This window comes from Heteronotia binoei, chromosome 14 (assembly GCF_032191835.1).
Source record: "Heteronotia binoei isolate CCM8104 ecotype False Entrance Well chromosome 14, APGP_CSIRO_Hbin_v1, whole genome shotgun sequence".
Classification (NCBI taxonomy): Eukaryota; Metazoa; Chordata; class Lepidosauria; order Squamata; family Gekkonidae; genus Heteronotia; species Heteronotia binoei.
Genome location: NC_083236.1, coordinates 30373619 through 30394278, shown reverse-complemented (window position 1 = coordinate 30394278; position 20660 = coordinate 30373619). Strand labels below are relative to the sequence as shown.

At 45.5% G+C, this 20660-nt stretch overlaps 1 protein-coding gene across 1 annotated transcript in view; it reads right to left on the bottom strand.

Moving 5' to 3' along the window:
• The window catches only part of LOC132582279 (receptor-interacting serine/threonine-protein kinase 2-like), a 35687-nt gene extending 30627 nt beyond the window's left edge, over positions 1–5060 (bottom strand). The window contains exon 1 of the mRNA XM_060253818.1: positions 4998–5060. The gene's annotated coding sequence lies outside the window, so the exon portion shown is untranslated. The remainder of the gene's footprint in view (positions 1–4997) is intronic.
• Between the last annotated feature and the right edge of the window lie 15600 nt (positions 5061–20660).

Here is a 20660-nt window from a genome sequence, read left to right as displayed (position 1 = left end):
AGGAAGCCTGCATACTCTGTACGCCCTTTCCACAGGAGCAGCACAATCTGTTCTACTTCAGGCATGCAAGGAAGGAATCTTCAGCTGGCTCTGGATCCTGGTGGCACAAACACCCAACAAACACAGGCCTTTACTTTTCTGTTTAATTTGCCTCTGAACTGTCTTCCGTGGAAAAAAAGATGGCACATATTTATATGTGCATTTATTAAAGGTGGTTGCATTCCACTTCTCCAAACATGTTCAGCTTCACAACACTAAACATATCCTAGTGTTGCCAGCCTTCGGGTAGGGCCTGGAGAGCTCCCAAATAGTCTCCAGAGATCAGTTTCCCTGAAGATAGATAGATCCAGGAGGGCCATTCTCAGCAACATTCTCCAGTTCTGATATGTTTATCGTTTTTTGCCTTTTTCCCATGCGACTTATAGTATCCAGACCAAACTGTTATTCTTTCAGTTTGTTAATTTCACTATTTTGCCATTGGATTCTAACTTCGTGCTATTTAACCATGACCCACAAGCACTGCTTGTGGCACTGCTAACTGTACCCCATTTCATTGTCTGATGAAGTGTGCTTTTAGCACATGGAAGCTTACATTCTCAATAAAACTACGTTGGTCTTAAAGGTGTTACCAGTTCCCCTGAAGAAAATGGCTGCTTTGGAGGGCGCACTGCATGGCATTATACCCTGCTGAGGTCCCTCCCTTTCCCAAACCCCACCCTCCCCAGGCTCCACCCCCCATATCTCCAGGAATTTCCCAGCTCAGAGCTGGCAATGCTGCATATAGCACAAAGTTAAAAACTGGCCTGAAGAAAAAATGTCCTGTCTCCTTAACGGAGGCTCACTTTGTAATCCTATACAGAGTCACTCTAGTCTGTCCACTGAAATCAATGGTTTTAGACTGGAGTAATTCTGCATAGGATTGCACTGTCAGCTTGTAAGAACAGGCAGCTTTTCATGGCATGGCGATAAATAACATCCCATTAAGCCTCTTTTAAAGGAGCAGCAGTGTTCCCTCTAAGCTAAGTTAGCTCACAGATTTTTAGCCTCCAGCTCACACATTTTTGTCTTAGCTCAGGAAGGATGACCCCAGAGCACACTAATTTATGCAGTAGCTCACAACTTTAATACCAGTAGTTCACAAAGTAGAATTTTTGCTCACAAGACTCTGCAGCTTAGAGGGAATTTTGGGAGCACTTCCCCCCTCCAGTCCTGATGGTAACTCTAAGTACTTAAGTTATAAAAACATACATCTCAAGCAGCATAAACAGAAGAGGATGCAGGCCAAATTTCAAAGCAGCTGGTAAAAGTTGGCATTAAAATGTTAAAAACTGAGACAAAGTCAGAATCATCCACTGGAAAAGGTTTTCCAGAGAATTTCCTCCCCAGACTTGGGTTTGCATCCTGATGTCCCTTTCTACTTGACAAACTGCTCTTGCAGAAGTATAATTTTAGAGAGATAGCACTAAGTTATCAAGAGATAGCACTAAGTTATTGCCATTGTATCCAAACCTTGTATTCCACTAGTGTGAGCTCTAGCATAGACACAGCACACTTGCAGCTTTCAATCCTGTGTTGCAAATCAATGTAATAGGATTCCACCCCATCCCCCAAACAGAAAGCTTGATTTTAAAATACAAACATAGCTGTGTGTTGCACAGTTATGTGGAAATCACACACTCTACTTCCACAAGCACTTCCACAATACTAGTGGCATGAGCAGATCAACAGTGAGTTTAAGGAAAGTTCTGCCGATGTTTTGTTGGACTGGACCCAGATCTCTTTAATTCCAGCTAGAATCCTCGATCAGGTTCCTTCCCACCGTGATCTGAGAACAGAGACCCAAGCTGCCTTATCATATTTGACTGTGACTTAAGGGGAAAATAAAATTTCCCATAGAGTTTAAAAGATCAGATACTCGGTGATGTGAAAGACCTATGCCTGGAAGCTCTTGAGAGCTGCTGCCAGTCTGAGTAGACAGTACTGACTTTGATGGACCAATGCTATGGTTCATGTGTCCACAGTGCAGCAGGAGATGGTGGGAAGATGGCTGCGATAGGGAAGAATGAATGGAATGGCCCATAGTATCTGCAGCTGGTCATGTGAAGCCCTTTCTAACCTGTATTAGCAAAATCCCCAACTCTCAACCTACATCCTTCCAACAACCTAGCTAGATTAGGGTCATCTAATGCAAAACTGGATTATTCCAAAATCTACTTTACTCCTCCATGCTCTTTAGTAAAACTGGATTAAAACATGAGTTTTATATGCAAAATGTGAACATATGAAGCTGCCTTATACTGAATCAGACCCTTGGTCCATCAAAGTCAGTATTGTCTTCTCAGACGGGCAGCGGCTCTCCAGGGTCTCAAGCTGAGGTTTTTCACACCTATTTGCCTGGATCCTTTTTTGGAGATGCCAGGGATTGAACCTGGGACCTTCTGCTTCCCAAGCAGATGCTCTACCACTGAGCCACCGTCCCTCCCCCCAATGTGGAAAGTAAAGAGGATGCATAGCTGCATCCTCCAAAGCAAAATGTCAAGGATCATTGGGTTTCTTTAAAAAAAACAATTTCCAAACATTTTTTTAGACATTGTCCTCCAAAAATATGTCATAAACAGTAAAGAGTCCAGTAGCACCCAAGATTAACACATTTTATTGTAGCACAAGCTTTTGAGAAACACAGCTCTCCTCATCTGAAACATTAAATACATCTGATGAAGAGAACCGTGTTTCTCAAAAGCTTATGCAATGATAAAATTCAAGAAAAGCTTTTGAGAAACACAGTTCTCTTCATCAGATATATCAGAGAAATGTGGTTCTTGAAAGTTTGTGCTACAATAAAATTTGTTAGTCTTAAAGCTGCTACTGGACTCTTCACTAGTCTGGAGCAACAAGACTATTATAGCTAACTCCTCTGGATCTGTTATAAACATGCAACACAGAAGGGGGCAGGGCAAGAGAAAGAGAAAATCCAGTGAGAGAGATGGAGTAGTTTGTACTTTCCAGGATAACATAAAGGGACATAAAGAATGGCTAGGGGAGTGGGGTGGAAGGGGGGAAAATCACGCTAAGAAAACTAAACTTATAAGAAAGACTTCCTAAAATGTCCTCTGTTCTGGGCAGGAGACAGTGAAATGTTCGCCACTGGGCAGGGTTGTCAGCAAGTCTGGAGAAACATGTTTTGTCCCTCTAAGAGAGGTCTATTGTGCAGAAATGGGCAGGGAAAGCTTCTCACGGCATAGTGGTCAAGAACATCGCCTGACAAATAACATCCCATCATGCCTCTGTTAGAGGACATTGCTTCTCCAGGCAGTTGGCAACCCTAGCACAAGGTAATCCAAAAGCCTCCAAAGGATCCACCTGGATCTACATCATGTCACCTATTAAAGTTGGGCTGTATGAACAAGACTGTCTCCTTGATATAGGGATTTTGGTGCTCTAGAGTTTATCTTGTAATTAAAACCCTTCACAAGATCCAGTCTGCCTCTCTGGGCTGGAAGTACCAGACTCCTAGAAGGCAGCCTAAATCAGTTACTGCATCACATCTATTTGTCAGGGCAAAGAATAACCACAGCAGTTAAGACCAAGAAAGTTTTATTCAGAACCCAAGCTTTTGTGTGCACGCACACTTCATCAGACAATGGAATGGGTACACTGAGCAGAGTTAGTTAAAGCTGGTGGGCAGCGGTTAAGAATGCAAAGCGGTATACAGATAAGATCCAATGGCAAAATGGTGAAATGAATAAACTGAAAGGACATTTGGTCTGGATCGCATTTGCGTGGGAAACCAATAAAACACTAGCATGTCAGAAAGAGAGAATGATGGTGAGAGCGAGTGTCACGAGGCAATAAATGCTGTCCCTTAATTGATCTATTGCGTGCAAGTCTGGGTTAAACGTGGTTGGTCTTAAAGGTGCTGCTGGTCTCCTATTCTATCGCTTCAGACCGACACAGCTGCCCACCTGGCTCTATCTATGCAGCAGTTAAAACAAACGAAACCCCCTCAAAACAGAAGGGCTGCTGTAGCATCAGATCAAAACGGAGGCTGATTTCCCTCCCCCGCCTCCTTTCCCTCTCAAAACCGAGCTGGACAAAGTGAAACCACGGAAATGGGCGCGGTGACTGTTTGTGGATCCAAAACCTCAAACCTCTCCTTTCAATAAAAAAGTGAATTCAAACGCCAAATGACCTCGGTTTTCACTCCTCTCGCCCCCATAGCCGGCGCCTTCTCTGCAAAGGAGCTGTCCACAGAAAACCGGGAGTCCCCTTCTCAGAACTGAATATTTCTTGCAAAAACCTTCCACGCTGCAACAAACCAAGAATCCAGGCTAGCGGTGGTCTCCCCCCCCCTGCTTTTTTTTTTCTTTTTAAAGGAGCTGATCTAATCACGTTACTTACATATACGCAGATCACTGTATTAGTCCAAAGTGGGTTAACAACCCGCATTTAATTTTTTAAAAAAACCAGCACCTCTATGCGTAATTCAGGAGGAGCCGCTTCAATAGCTTCGCTTCTGCAGAACGGAAACTATAGAGCTCCTTTCCTGAAGCTTAGAAAGAATTCTAGGGCACGAGAGTAAAGCGTAAAACGCCCTTTCCTGGGAATTGTCTTTTTAACGCAGTGCCCATGAAAGTAGTCCGGAGATGCATTTTTAGATCCCCAAATGCTTCACTTCATAACTCGGTCTGGCTAGTCGCGCCCTACAAACACCTGCTCCGTTTCAAACTGCCCTATGGCATGCATGCTTGCGGCGGCGTCTGTTGACAACCGCGGGCCACTGAAAGGAGCCGAACGCCACCGGGTAAAACACCCCGGAATTAAACTTCGTGAGTCTTAAAGGCGCCACTCGCCCGCTGTTCCTTAACCTGAAAGGAGAGTTTTGTCAGCTGCTCAAACAAGGCAGCTTGGTCGCACTGATCTCCAGCTACTCAGCCCGTTTTCTACTCTAAGAGAATTCTTGCAAAAACGCGAGACACTCCTTGTTGGCACTGCCTTACCGCTCTGGACGCGAGCAAAGACTCCACCGGGGCTGCGGACGCACGAACTCCTGGCGAGGCGCTCTCCAAACTGCCCCAGCTCCCCGAGCGCAGCTGGTTATGAATCAGCCCCTTTCCAAGCTCCTCCTCTTATTGGCTGCTGACTCGGCCCAAAAATTCCCCGCTGGGCGGTTAAGGCGCAGCTGTAGTGATGCATGTGAAGCAAAGGCTTCGAAGAATACTTGCACTCCTTCGAGTTGCAACCGACTGGCGGAGGCCCCAGGGTCGTGACATGAGCAGAAACCTGCATCCATGGCAGCCGCAGGTTTCCTTGGTGGTCTCCAATCCATGGCCGGCTCAGTTTAATGTACAAGCTTGGCTGAGATGGGCTAGGCCAGAGGTGAAACTTGCGCCTCCCGGGCCAAATCAGGCCCCCTGATGGCTCCTATTAGACACCGGAGCAACTGGCTGTCATCTGCTTCCTTCTCCCCCCCTCTTGCTTCCTTCTGCATCACAAATTTCTTTGCCAGCTTTGCTTAATCACACAGGAGCTACAGAGCAAAGCCTCTATTTTCTCCATTGGCTGAGGCTCCTCCCATGGAGAGGAAGGGGAGGAGGGATAGCTTGCTTCAAAAGAAGCTCTGACTCTTTCCTTCCTTCCCCAGGGGACCAGGAAGGGAAGGGGGGGAAACTCAGCCAATAGAACAGGGGTCCCCAACGGGTACCGGTAGTGACCTGTTAGCAACTGAGTCGTGAGTTGTATAATTATTTAATTATATATTACAATGTAATAATAATAAAATGACAGTGAATTTATATCCTGCCCTCCACTCTGAATCTCAGAGTGGTTCACTATCTCCTTTACCTTCCTCCCCCACAACAGACACCCTGTGAGGTGGATGGGGCTAAGAGAGCTCTTACAGCAGCTGCCCTTTCAAGGACAATTCCTGTGAGAGCTATGGCTGACCCAAGGCCATTCCAACAGCTGCAAGTGGAAGAGTGGGGAATCAAACCCAGTTCTCCCAGATAAGAGTCTGCACACTTAACCACCACACCAAAATAAAGTGCGCAATTGTATCATCCCAACCCCCCTTCCCCACAATCCATGGAAAAATTGTCTTCCACAAAACCGGTCCCTGGTGCCAAAAAGGTCATTGCAATAGAAGGAACAGAAGCTTGGCTCAGTAGCTCTGCGATTGAGAGGACCTGGATTGCATGGGAGAGATACAAAGAAAACATCTTTAAGACAAACAAGTGCTAAACATGCTTTGTTTTAATTTTTTTTTAATTGTGTTTGTCTGTGTCCTTTATATAGTTTATATCTCTGCTATCTGGCATCACATTTTATGACACACACGGCCCGGCTCGGCAAGGTTTATGTCAGTTCTGGCCCTCATAACAAATGAATTCGACACCCCTGGGCTAGGCTGTTCTATCCTGCAACCTCAAAGGCTTAGAAAGTGCCTGAGAAGTAGTCCACATCTCACTGTTTTCAAATGATACAATTTATTTCTGTCAACCTGCAGCACATGAAATACCATGCCACAAAAGCACTTTTCAACTATAAGCTGCCCAAAGCAGTTTACAACATTCCTTTAAAAAACAACCAACCTGTTGGTGTAACGAATCTATGTAAACCCAGTCTGACAGCTATGCTTTGACAGCTGGTGATCTAGCAGGCATGCTAGGTCACAATGACCTTATCAGCAGGCCGGTTTGAGCCGGCAGAAGCCAAGAGAAGAAACCTGCTGAGTCAGCATGACAGTGCACAGCCAGGATTGGCTAGTAGAACTATAAGAAGACTGTGTGTGGAACACACAGGTCTCTCTCTGAGAGTTGGTGTGTGGGCGGAGCATTTTGTCTGTTGGAGTAAGATATTGGACTGCACTAGTGAGCACTTATTGTATGTATCTGTAAATACACTATTTTGGCACTAGTTGCAAGTGTCTGGCTGATTTCTTTCCTGGAGCCCTGTGTCGGGCAGGTCACCAAGCTCACTCTGCTCACTCCCACTCCGACAGGGTTATGGGCCCAGGGCGGTTCCGCTGCGCGGAGGAGCACCGTGAGAGTTGAGCTGACCGAAAGTTTGGAAAGAGCCGGAGGCGAGGAACGCCGGTTGAAAGACAAAGCAGCACCAGCTATCTCGTTTTGAGAGCCAGAGGGACGACGGCAGCCAGCTGTGTGGAGGAGTCGGCATCATGGCTCAGCAGCAGCTTGCAGTGCCCGTTGAGAAGCTCAACTCAGCCAACTACGCGGTGTGGAGCCTGAGAATGCAACACTACCTCAAGCGTGAAGGGCAATGGCGGTTCGTGAGTAATCCCCCTGCAGCGATAACTCCTGCCGAGACTGTGTTAGCCGATAAGGCACTGGCAAACATCGTGCTGGCTATAGGAGATGACCAGCTAGTATATGTGCGTGGGAAGGACACTCCCAAGGCTGCCTGGGACGCGCTCAGTGGGGTTCACATTAGTACCACTGCTGGCTCCCTTATGGCCTTGACTAGGAAAATGTTTCGCACCGTTATGCCAGCTGGAGGGTGTGTGAAAGACCACATCAAGAAGCTAACGGACTGTTTCGTTGAGCTTGAGGCCAGAGGCAAGACTGTAGCTCCAGACGACAGAGTTTACATTTTACTGTCGTCGTTGCCGCCTGAGTTTACTCCCTTGATAACTTCCCTGGAGACAGTGGACGTAGCGACCCTGACAATGGAGTACGTCTGTGCCCACCTGCTTGATTTCCAAGAGAGGATTGCGGCAGTGAGCTGTCCGGGGGTGGCGGCGGAGGAGCGTGCGGCTATCGGCTCGTCCGGGAAGGCAGCCAGGAGTGAGCCAGCTTTTGCTGCTGGCAGACGTCCAAAGGCTGAGAAAGAGGAGCCGACTGCACTGGCAGTCCGACGCTGCTACGGCTGTGGGTCGTCACAGCACCTGCTTCGAGCTTGCCCAGAGAGGGGGAAGCGGCGTGGACGGAGGCAGCGAGAGCGGAGGACCACCAGCCCGTGTGAGGAAGGAGCCCGGCTGGTCACGTCTGCAGTAGAGAGCACAGGGTCTGCCTGGATTTTAGACTCTGGTGCTACGAGCCATCTCTGCTGCAAGAAGGAGTTGTTGAACAATGTTGACATTCCTGAACACAGGCATGTTAGATTAGCTAACGGGACCACTGCCAATGCTACTTGCTCAGGCAATGTGAAATTTCCTGTGTTAAATTGCACTTTGCAAAATGTGTTATGTGTACCCTCACTACAGTCAAACCTGCTAAGTGTTAGCACGCTAATTGACCAGGGATACCAGGTGAGGTTCGAAAGGACCTGTTGTAAAATCCTGGGAGGTGGGGGAAAGGTGCTTGTAACTGGAAAAAGGGAAGGTAAAATATATGTGGTCCAGAATGAATGTGCCCAGGTGGCACAGGTGTCAAATGAGCCTGTGCACAATAAGTGTATACATTTACTGCACCGGAGACTGGGGCACTGCGGGTTTAGAGCGTGGAAAAAAACCCTGGAGTTGGTGCCAAGTCTAAAAGTGAAACCTTGTAAATGTTACTTGGATTGTCAGGTCTGCAAGAAGACCAAAAGCAGGGCATGTGCTGTTTCTAAGGAAAGCACGAGAGAAAGTAAGCGTGCCCTAAAGCTAGTTCACTTAGACGTGATTGGCCCATTGCCAAAAAGTCTGTCGGGGAGGAGATACTGCTTAGTGGCCACAGACGACCATACGAGGTATTCTTGGGTCTTTGCCATGGTGCATAAATCTGAAGTGTACAAGACATTCGTAAAATGGGTCAAAGCAGTTGAGAGGCAATTAGGTGTAAACCTCCAGGCTATACAGACCGACAGAGGGGGGAAATTCCTATCAAATGAATTGAAATGTTGGCTGGAGAACAAGGGCATTGCCCACCGTTTAGTGAACTCAGCCACGCCCCAAGAAAATGGGAATGAAAATGGGCTAGCAGAGCACACAGGAGCTGTGTTGCAAACGCAAATGTACAGAATGCTTGAAGATGCAAAGTTGCCAATTTGCTATTGGGCTGAGGCTATGTACTGTGCTGTGTTTATACATAATCGTGTTTGGTGTAAACCTGTAAATGATTTGCCCTATAGGAAGCTGTATAACAGGTGTCCAGATTTGAAATTCTTGAGAGTTTTGGGACACAGGCTTGGGTTGGCATCCCCTCCGAGAGCGGCAGGGAGGGGGATGTCCGGGCAGAGAGCCTGACTTTTCTGGGCTACAAGCCAGAGGCCAGGTGTTATCGCTTCTGCGATAAGAAAAAGAAAAAATCCTCAGTAAAACTGCCCAGTTTAATGAGACGTCCAGCTGGGCAAGATTACACTCCCCGGAGAAGCAATTTGTACTGCTGCCAGCAACTGATAATGGTGCTGGAGTCCTGCCAGAGGTAATTAAGCAGGAACATTCTCCCGACCGGGACCTGGCAAGCAGAGGCTCAGAGAAACGTGAGCCCCAAGGTGGTTCAGAGCCTGAGACGGAGAGTCAGGAGGTGGAGTGTGAAAGTCAGGAGGTGCAACCTCAAACTACAGGGGCAGAACAACCAGCCCAGGAGGTGGGAACAGATCAGCCTGAAGAAGATAAGGCCGGTCCTAGCACAGAGCCATGGGTGTCTGCTAGAACCACAAAAGGCAAACCTCCTGCCAGGTATAAGGTGCCCTATGTCACCCTGACAGGTAAACCAGACCCACCTGGGTTTGAAGAAATGCTAAAGGAAAAGGCTAAGAAGTGGAAGGCCTGGGTGGCAGAGTGCGAGGCAAAGAACAGGGAGGCTGAAGCCAAACGCCAGAAGGAGCTGGCTGACCAGGAGAGTGATGATATTTTTTATCACCCAGACGAGTTCCTGGACTGGTAATTACAAATGTGTAAATATGAAGTGTATGTTACTGTCTGCATGTGAACATGAAAACTGTATACAGTGGTTGGGTGTACTGGGTTCAATAGATTAGGAGGTGTGTTGGTGTAATGAATCTATGTAAACCCAGTCTGACAGCTATGCTTTGACAGCTGGTGATCTAGCAGGCATGCTAGGTCACAATGACCTTAACAGCAGGCCGGTTTGAGCCGGCAGAAGCCAAGAGAAGAAACCTGCTGAGTCAGCATGACAGTGCACAGCCAGGATTGGCTAGTAGAACTATAAGAAGACTGTGTGTGGAACACACAGGTCTCTCTCTGAGAGTTGGTGTGTGGGCGGAGCATTTTGTCTGTTGGAGTAAGATATTGGACTGCACTAGTGAGCACTTATTGTATGTATCTGTAAATACACTATTTTGGCACTAGTTGCAAGTGTCTGGCTGATTTCTTTCCTGGAGCCCTGTGTCGGGCAGGTCACCAAGCTCACTCTGCTCACTCCCGCTCCGACACAACCAACCTATGTTAACTACTCCTTTCCCTTCCCTCCAGGACGGCTTGAGCTTCAATAGCAGAGCATCTGCTTGGCATGCAGGAAATCTGAGGTGGGTTTATGTATTTATTATTTAGTTGCTTTATACCTCACCCTTCTCTCCAAGGTTCTGTGGGAGGGCCTTCCGGAAGGAACCCTGCATCTTCTGAATTCTGGCAAATAGTGCTTGCCCTGGTACCTAAATGAAGTCATATCCAAAGGGGGGAGAGATGGGGGTAGTTGACCCTTCTAGGGTTTCCAAACTAGTCCCACCACTTTTGATGTCTCAGGGTTATTTCAAAAATAACAAAAGCTTGACATGCAAGTAAAGGGGCAAAGAAGGCGGAACAAACTGCCCCCAAGCACCCACAAGATAGAGGGCTCCAAATATTTATTTACTTAGAATATTTCTACGCCACCTCTTCAGAATCTTGCTCAAGACAGCTTGCAATTGAAACAAAGTATACCAATATACAAACATGCCAGGAGGCCATAAATAGTAAACAAACTATCAATAAAACAGAAGGAAAGGAAAGGTCCCCTGTGCAAGCACCAGTCGTTTCTGACTCTGGGGTGACGTTGCTTTCACAACGTTTTCACGGCAGACTTTTTAGGGGGTGGTTTGCCATTGCCTTCCCCAGTCATCTACACTTTCCCTCCAGCAAGCTGGGTGCTCGTTTTACTGACCTCTGAAGGATGGAAAGCTGAGTCAACCTCAAGCTGGCTACCTGAAAAACCAGCTACCACCAGGGATCGAACTCAGGTCATGAGCAGAGCCTAGGACTGCAATACTGCAGCTTTAACAGTCTGCGCCATGGGGCTCTTCCAATAAAACAGAAACAGACTAAAAGTGTGTTGGTTCATATTAACTTGATTAGTAGACAAACAAGATGGCACCGGTTTTACCTTTCACCCTCCGGGCAGCAGATTTCAGAGTCAAATAGGAAGTCTTGCCTAGCTAGTGAATCAGCATTCAATTAATCTATCATCAGTAAATGTTGCTGTGATGGAATCAAAGGGTTAATGGCGAAGCTGAGGACTCAGAGAGCCCTGAGTCATGTGACCCAAAGGTGGGGGCCAGGGGTGCTCAGAACTCTCAAGTCCTGAGTGACAGCTAACAGCTCAGAGGGTAACTGTAAGAAAAAACGGTCAGAAAGAGGGAGTGGGACTCAGAGTGTGGTGAGAGAGACTTGGTGTGAAGTGAAGCTCTGTATACACTCTGTGAAGTCAGCCAGGTGGCTGAGTGTGAGGCATATCTCTAGGTCACGAGTGCCCTCTAAGGAAGAGGAAGGTGACAGAGAGTGTCTAAGTAAAAGACCTTAGTGGTCACAGACATATGATACACTGCTCCTAAGAGTTTATAAGGTGGCTGAGGGAGAGCCGTGGGTCTGAGGGAGTCAGGAAGGCTGGGGCTTGTCAAACCAGATGACTCGAGGGACCAGGCACTCAAAGCCCAAGAGGCCAGCCTGATTAAAGTTTAGGAGAGTGGATTAATAGAAGAACTGTATACTCTGAAATACCTCAGAGCATTGCTGGAGGGTCTAGCCGACATACTGTATAGAAAATGTTATTCATACAAGATACAAACTAGCCTCTGTACATACATCCCATCCCCCAGTCAAAGCCTATTTTGTAAATAAAGCACTATAGTTTACTGTTACGTTCTCTGGTGCCTGTGTGATTGGGAAAGACTTCAAATCTGCAGTGGTCCCCTGCTCATCTATCGTATCAGACCCCCAAAGAGACTAACGTATATTTAGCTGCCCTCGCTGAGGCTGGAGGCTATAGGCTGGCGTCGCCATAGAAGGTGTGATAGTTGCATACTAAACCATTTTAATTCTATTGCTATTCCACAGACTTATTTGCGCTCTGTTTTCTACTGACAGCATTGGGAGGGCTACAAGAAGAAGCCCCCTTTTTGTACCATACCCTGGGTTTACAGTTGCCAACCTCCAGGTGGTAGGGGAAGCAAAGTATAACGCTACCATGATGTTCAACCTCCAAAAAATTAAACCAAGAGTCCAAAATTATACAAAAGTACCAAATATAATTGTTTTACAGTCAGTGAAGGCAATCACTTTCAATCCCTCCAAGGAACGATATTTCATCAGGAATCCAATTCCTTCTTCTCAACTGTTGGAATGCTACTCTGTGTTTGAAATTTATGGCATTCTTACCCAGTATGTGAATATTAATTGTGAGAAGCTTGAAGAAGCTAACGTGAAACAGGAACAATAGTACAATCCTAATATTCTACCATCACTTTTCTTGTATCTGGCATTCATTTGCTTGAGAAGAAGGAATTGGATTCCTAATGAAATATCGTTCCTTGGAGGGATTGAAAGTGATTTTTATTTATTTATTTATTTATTTATTTATTTATTTATTTATTTATTTGGGATTTATATCCCGCCCTTCCCACGAATGGCTCAGGATTGCCTTCACTGACTGTAAAACAGTTATATTTGGTACTTTTGTATAATTTTGGACTCTTGGTTTAATTTTTTGGAGGTTAAACATCACGGTAGCTTTATGCTTTGTTTCCCCCGCCTTTCTTCACTGTGATTCTCTAATTTGGTTACACAATCCTCCAGGTGGTGTCTGGAGATTTCCTGTTATTACAACTGATTTCCAGGTGACAGACATCAGTTCACTTGGAGAAAATGACCAATTTGGAAGGTGAACTCTACAGCATTATACTCCATTGAAGTCCCTTCCTTCCCCAAATACTGGCCTCCTCAGGCTCCACACCCAGAATCTTCAGATATTTTCCACTCCTGAGTTGGCAACCCTAGACACTGTCCTACAACACATTTCCAATACTCAAAACTCCCTAGTTAAAAAAAATAGTTAACTTGGATTCTAAAAGCTTTGTAACTGAGACGCAACCTCATTACCATGTCAGGTTATGTGACACAAAGTGGGAAAAACAGTCACTTCGTTGCCAAGGTGCATTTGAGTAATCAGAGTTCCTAGAATGAAGCATAGAAGAGACTCAGCATCTAACGATCTCTTTGGAGTTAATGAGGCTTTGTTCTGTTTGCTCGCTCGTAAACAAAACGCGCCCAGACTTTGCTCCCACACTGGCTGAGGTTTTCTTTATATGCTCAGTAGTTACATTCAGTCTCTTCAAACTGCAGATATGTAGGCCCCAGACTGCACATGGCCTTAAAGCCTAGAACCTGACCTGGTACTCCACTGGGAGCAGAGTTGGTCCTGCCACTGGGCAAACTAGGTGATTGCCTAGGGTACTGGCCTTCTGAGAGTGACGAATTGGGTGTCCCCATGTGACTCAGTGACATTATCAGTGCAGTGGGGGGGGGGGTGCTAGAAGCTAGCCTTGCCTAAGGTGCCATACAATCTAGGGCCGGCCCTGACTGGGAGCCAGTGGAACTGGCATAGCACAGTTTGAAGTCTATAGTGTCCCAGCACTACCACATTCTGGACCAGTTGGGGTTTCAGGACCAGTCTCAAGGGCAGACCAGCTCAGAGTGAATTCCAGTCTAGAGGTGACTGTTGCATGGATTACTGTGGCTAGGTCAGGGCAAGACAGGAAAGGGGCCAGCTGCCTAACCTTGGCAACATTTGTGATCTGGATCTCCATGGATAAGGAAATATCCAAGACCACACCCAAGCTCTTGACAGTTTGTGCCAGTTTTAGAGGTGCACCGTCAACAGTTGAAATCTGGAATCCCACTCCTAAATCCCCCCTCCCCCAGCCACAGAACCTCAGTCTTTGCTGGATTCAGTTTCAACTGACTCTCCCTCAGCCTGATTTTGTGGGGAGGAGTCCAGGTGGCTGTCCATCCACAGATACAGCTAGACTTTGGATGTCTGCAAAACCATCCACAAAACCTTTTGCAGGAAAGTCTAATTGGAATGGGAGGAGAGGAGCCATACCGCTGTCCAACCCTGTATCTAGTTATAGCAGACCATGATGCCTTACAGCCTCCAACCTGGATGGCCCAATGTCAGATCTTGGAAGCTGTACAGGGTCAGCCCTCATCAGTACTTGAACAGGAGCCCACTAGGGAAGTCCAGGGTGATGACACAGACACAGGCAATGGCAAGCCACCTGTTGGTCTTTAGCCTTCAAAGCCCCATGGGGTCACCATATGCCAGCTGTGACTTGACAGCACTTTCCACCACCAATGCCCAACAGAAAGTGAGATGGTGATACTTTTTCTGATTCCTCTTTTAATTACTGTTTATTTAAAATATGTTTATCCTGCATTTCCTTTGCTTAAGGCAGTTCGCCATGCCAAGAAAGTAAAATAAAATTCACAACCTTCCTTTTTAAAACAGCAAATTTGTAATACTAGTAACTGAATAAAGTCTAGGAACCTTAAAAGAACAATCAGACTTCAATAATCAAATACCCTGCAGGAACATAATGGCTCTGATCCCCTCCAAAGAGCCATGAGAAAGGAGCTCAGAAGGGGTAGCAGCTTTTGCTTGAGCAATTCCTGGTGATTTGGGGTCAGTGCCTAGAAAAAGGTGGTTTGGGGAGGGAGCTCTGTGGTTGTGTGGTGCTGTAGGGTCCATCGTGCAAAACTGCCATTTCTCACAGGGAAATAGATTTCTGCAATCTGGAGATCAGTTATGATGAGGGAACCACCTCCTTGAGGACAGCAACTCTGTTCTAGAGCCCTGGGGCAACAGCAGTGAAAATCCTGATCTTTGCAACTTGATTGTTGAATCCTGAAGGGCAGGCAGGATCAAGGCCCAACCTGCCTACTGCAACAATTTGAGGGATGAGTGACATACACCAGTAGCAAGCTTGCACATTTCAAGACTGAAATGCTCAAGATATCTGCACTAATACCGACTGGGATTCAAACAAGCATTATGTTTGGCTGAAAACATCTACAGGGAAATGAAGCTTCCTTATACCCAGACTATTGGTTTGTCAAGGTCAGCCTTGTCTACCCTTAAGGTTGCCATCTGAGATAAGAAATTCCTAAATATTTGGGTGTGGAGCCTTAGAGGGGCAGGGTTTGGGGAGGAGAGGGAGCTCAGTGGGGTATAAGGCCATATATTCCACCCTCCAAGGCAGCCATATTCTTCAGGAGAACTGATCTCTGTAGTCTGGAAATTAGTTGTAATTCTGGGTGATCTGCAGGTCTCACCATGAGCTTGAGCACCCTCTCTACTCTGGCAGTGGTTCTCCACGGTCTTAGGCAGAGGTCTTTCACTACATGATCTTTTTGAGTGGAGATGCAGAGGAATGAACCTAGGATCTTCTGCATGCAAAACAGATGTATGTCTGAGTCATGACCTCTGTAGCTGCAGAGTAACGCATGATATTTCCATTTTAGATGCAGTTCTTCATGACTTGAAGAGCTGCCTCTGGAGCAATATTGCCCAAGAATTTGAATATTGATAAAAGATATGTTTTGAAACTGACACATGAAAGAGTCATGACAGCAAAGGATATCTTCTTTAAAAATTTTTTTTCCTACATATGAAAATAAAGTTCCAATATCCTTGTCTACTACTACAACAGAACCTTCAGGAAAAATTGCAAGCAAACAAGTGTGCGTGACCAATTTATACAAAAACAAGAAGCAACAGTATGTAGGTTAACCACATACCAGACCTGTGACATGTGGCTGATTCAGAAAGCGCCTGCAGGGACACTGCATAAATAATCCAATGAATTCTTTCTTTCAAGTAAGCGACAGTGTGGTTATTCAGGTTGGGCGCTTGTGTTTGTCTAGCTCTGGCTGAGAGATGCAGGCGAAATGAAGATGGTTGGGTTGCCGCTTCAGCTCAAACACGGCATGTGTGGTGCAAAGGTGAGCTGACACCATCTGCACATACATGCACTTTCATTTCCCAATCTGGGTGGCAGCAGCCATCTTGCTAAAATGAAAATATAACCTAACATCATTTAATTAATGAGTTCTTGGGCTCTTCTTTCCGCTTGCGGGAAAGGGCGGGATATAAATCTAAAAATTAAATTAAATTAAATTCTTCAGATATGTGGAAATGACATCCTTTCAGGAATACTTTCTAGGCTGTCTTTCTCATTGAGACTCATGGTGAGTTATAGGACGTAGAACAGTGTGAATGAAAAGACTCGGACCATTGTTGTTAAATATGCTTGTCAGAGTGACAATCTGAATTGCACACAAATGTGTAGCTTTAGAAATTCTGGTATCTGATGTTAATGAATAAAATTACAGTGGATAAGTGTTGAAGAGAAAAGAAACTCACTAGGCAAGAGATGTCTGTAAAACAATAGTTTCCTTTCATTGATTACTGGAACCAAATATATAGATTGCACAACGTCCAGCAATACTATTTAATGGGATACAATGGTGGTATTGTCTATTCTTTCTGTATATTTCATGCTTTTTATGTATTCTTGTATATCTTTAGAATATTTGTTCAATAAAATATAATCTAATTTTAAAAAGCGCAGACAGTTTAAAACAACTGATGAAGAATGTAATAGGATTATGGAATTAGAGAACAATGCAAACAACAAATTATCTAAAACAAGGCACACTATAAACACTGTGCAGAGTAGATTGCAAGGTTAAGACAATGCAGTGAAAGCAGGTGATATTTCCAATAATCATTGCAGCAGATTAAAACCCTGTTCCATTAATAAACGTGCTCTCCTGTGCAGTTCCATTCAACAATGGTTCTAAAGTCTATTTTAACATGTCCCTTTCTGTTTTACATGTTCTACAGAATGACAGAAGTGTTGGGGCTACAGTTGCCAACTCTGACCTGAGAAATTCCTGGACATCTGAGAGCACGGTTTGTGGAAGGGGAAAATTGGAGAGGGGTTTTACATAGAATCAGTCGTCTTTATTTAATTGTGTGCATGTATATATGGATAGGAAACCACCAATAAAGTCCCTCTTCTTGGTACACAGATGCATGACAAGCAAGCTACAACTGTGAATAAATAATGAACTATTTATTTATTTACTTATTTTAGATTTATATGCCGCCCATTCCACCCAATTCAATATCTGAGACAGTAATAAAGTCGAGTTCCAAAGTCCAATATCAAAAGTCTCAGCATACATTCATCAATGTCATTCACAGTTCAATCCACAATCCATATGATTTTCAGTAACTTCTCAACTTCTGTTGATAACTTCTGTGATCTTCTCATATACTTCACAATTGAATGAAGTTTAAAAGCAATTGTGCTTGTCTTATGAAATCCAATAAAAGTGCTCTCAGAAGTTCCTTATTCCAATTCCAAACTTAGCACAGAACATGGATATATTGTACAGCCTCTAACAGATACATTGACATGCACAGCTTTTCCCCATTCCTGCTTTCTCAAGGAGGCAGCCTACAATCCGTTTCACCTTCAAAAAAGGACAGCATTTACCAGCACAATTTTCTAAGAAGTTTCAACTTGATTGGAATAAATAACTTTTGGCGGACTTTTTAAGTTGTGGGTTTTGACTATATATAAAAAAGGTGAATAGACTATCTTTATTGTAACATTGATTCTTAATTATTTGTTCACAGTTCTAATCATTGCAGATTTTAGATCAGTCAGCAGGAACTTATTGTGTGAAACACTCATCGTTGGAGGTAATTTACTGACAACCAACAAAAACGCATTTTCAGCCACTGCCTCTAACTTCTGGAATTGGTTCCATCTCTTCCAGGATTTCTGTTGAAATCTGAAGCTGTTCAGAAGCCCTTGGAAGGTCCCAGATTGCTTAATGTGACATTTTGCCTATTTCAGACCTGGTTTTACTGCATAGATGTATAGAAGTTTGCCCCTTGTGTCTGTTAGGTGTTATTGGAGGTATCACACAAAACAGTGGTTTCTGTTTTGAGCATTGTAAAGCAGGGTTTCCCAAACTTTTCTTTCCCATGACCCAGTTATTTTTACACTTCTCCTTTGTGGCCCACAAAAATTTGGGGGTGGAGCCAGTAGACTTTGGGGGTGGAGCCGGGAGACAGGAATTATGTCATTTCCTGTGGTGTCACTTCCAGGTCAAGGGCCAAGTGATGTTTCAAGAAAATCTTTTGACAGCTATTTTTCATACTTTTCCTTGACTGAAACACTGGGGAATTGCTGTGTAAGGTAGCAGAGAATTGTACTGCAATTAATGAATTAATTTCAAGTTATATAAAGTTCATACAAGCTTTTCTGCAGTTATCCCAAAAAGGATATTTAGAGGGGCTTGCAGCTTTTTACTGGCTGTGTTTCCCATGCCTTTAAAAGCAACCTTTTGTGCAGATATTAGCCAGTGAACTTCTTTCATCCTTTTTAATATCTACAGGAGGAGTTTAATTTTGGTGTCAGACAGCTGTTAAAAGCAGGACCAGTAAAATGGTGCCAAGTTCATAGTACCATCTCTTCCAGTGCTGCTGAGATATACAGCAATAATCTTCAATAATCTCTTTCTGACCCACACCTCTAACTCTCACTCACTCACACAGAAATCTCATAGAAAGGCCAGCTGGCTATAACTGGGGGTGCCAATTTTTCATTGACAGAGCTCCTATGTCTGCAACAACAGTATGATGAACAGAAAAGTTTCATCCAGTAAAAATGGAAGGAAAGGAAGAAAGGAAAGAATAAAATGGAAGGAAAGGAAAAGAAAGACATGGAAAGAAAGTACATAAGAACATAAGAGAAGTCATGTTGGATCAGACCAGTGGACCATCCAGTCCAAAATTCTCTCATACAATGCCCAAAAAGCACCAGAATGTCCACCAGTGGGGTCAGGGCACTAGAAGCCCTCCCACTGTTGCTTCCCCCCACCCCCAGCACCAAGAATACAGACAGAGCATCCCTTGCAGACGGAAAAAGAAAGAAGGGGGGACAAAGGGGGGGGGGAGCTGGAATCCCACCCCTGACCACTAAATCAAACTGGCTCTCTTTTCAGACTTTAGATCTCTTGCTTCCCATTAAATGGTAAGGGCTGCATGGTCTGAACAGGGGTCTTCCCACTTTGATGGTTGGATGCAGCCAGGAGACTTCTAGGGTTGCCATTCTCCAGGGGTGGCCAGAAGATCTCCCACTATTACAATTGATCTCCAGGCGATAGAGATCTCCTGGAGAAGATGGCTGCTTTGGAGGGTGGGCTTTATGGCCTTGCTGAAGTATTTTCTCTCCTAAAATCCTGTCCTCTTCAGTCTTCATCCCCAAAATCTCCAGGTATTTCCCCACCCAGAGCTGGCAATACTAAAGACCTCTTGCCATTAATCTGGGATAATGCCCTTTTAATCTACTGATGAACACAGAGGACAGAGGTCTATCTGTGGCTATAGATGGAACATTATGTCTGGGAGGCTGGATTTCCTGATGGCACCTGGGTTTTGGCCACTATGTGACCCAGAGTGTTGGACTGGATGGGCCATTGGCCTGTTCCAACATAGCTTCTCTTATGTTCTTATGTCTGGGGTAGTGATGCTGTGTATGCTTGGGGGGGCACAGTGGGAGGGTTTCTGGAATTCTGGTCTCACTGGTGGACCTACTGAGGGTACCTGGTTTTCTTGGCCACTGTGTGACAGAGTGTTGGACTGGATGGGCAATTGGCCTGATCCAACATGGCTTCTCTTATGTTCTTAAAGCCTTACTCACCATCAGATTACCCCAGCCAGCAACAATTCAGTCCAGGGGTCGTTTGATAAAAAATATAGCTACTGGAATGCCCGCTCCCCACCCCTCCCAGCTGAAAAAAACACACACCCCTTCTTTGCCACCCAGGCCTCCCAGGAAATCTCCCAAAAGAACATACTACAAGGCATATGAAAGCTCATACCTTGAAGAACACTTCATGGATCTAAAGTGCCAGTGGATGCCAGCTTTCTCTCAAACACTGGGAGAGGGGGAGAAGGAAGGAGAGGCAGCCCAGCTCCTCTCTGCACAACACAGAGATGAGGGAAGAAAGGAAGCCAAACAGAGCTCAGGCTTTGCATGTCACGGCTGGGGCCGGGTCAGGCAAAGTCCAGAGGCAGGCCGAGGTCTGTAGCCAGCAAGCAGGAGTGTCCGAGGTGCCAAATCCAAATCGCTGTGCAAGTATCGCAGGTCCGAGGTCCAGAAGCCGAGGTCAGGGAGTCCAGAAGTCAAAGCCAAAGTCAGGGAGTCAGGAACCAAAGTCAAGCCGGAGTGGATGCTAGAACGTCAGGGAGATGACTAGTTGCTTCCACAAAGCCTCCTCCCAAAGCCCACAGCTGTATAGCCCTCTGCTGGCTGTTGCCCATTTGGGCTAATTGCTGGCTCTGGGAGGCAGCCAGGATCCTGTTACAACTCAAGCATCCTTGCTCTTAGGAGGGCCAGAATCCTCTCAAAACTCAGGACTCAGGGAGCGT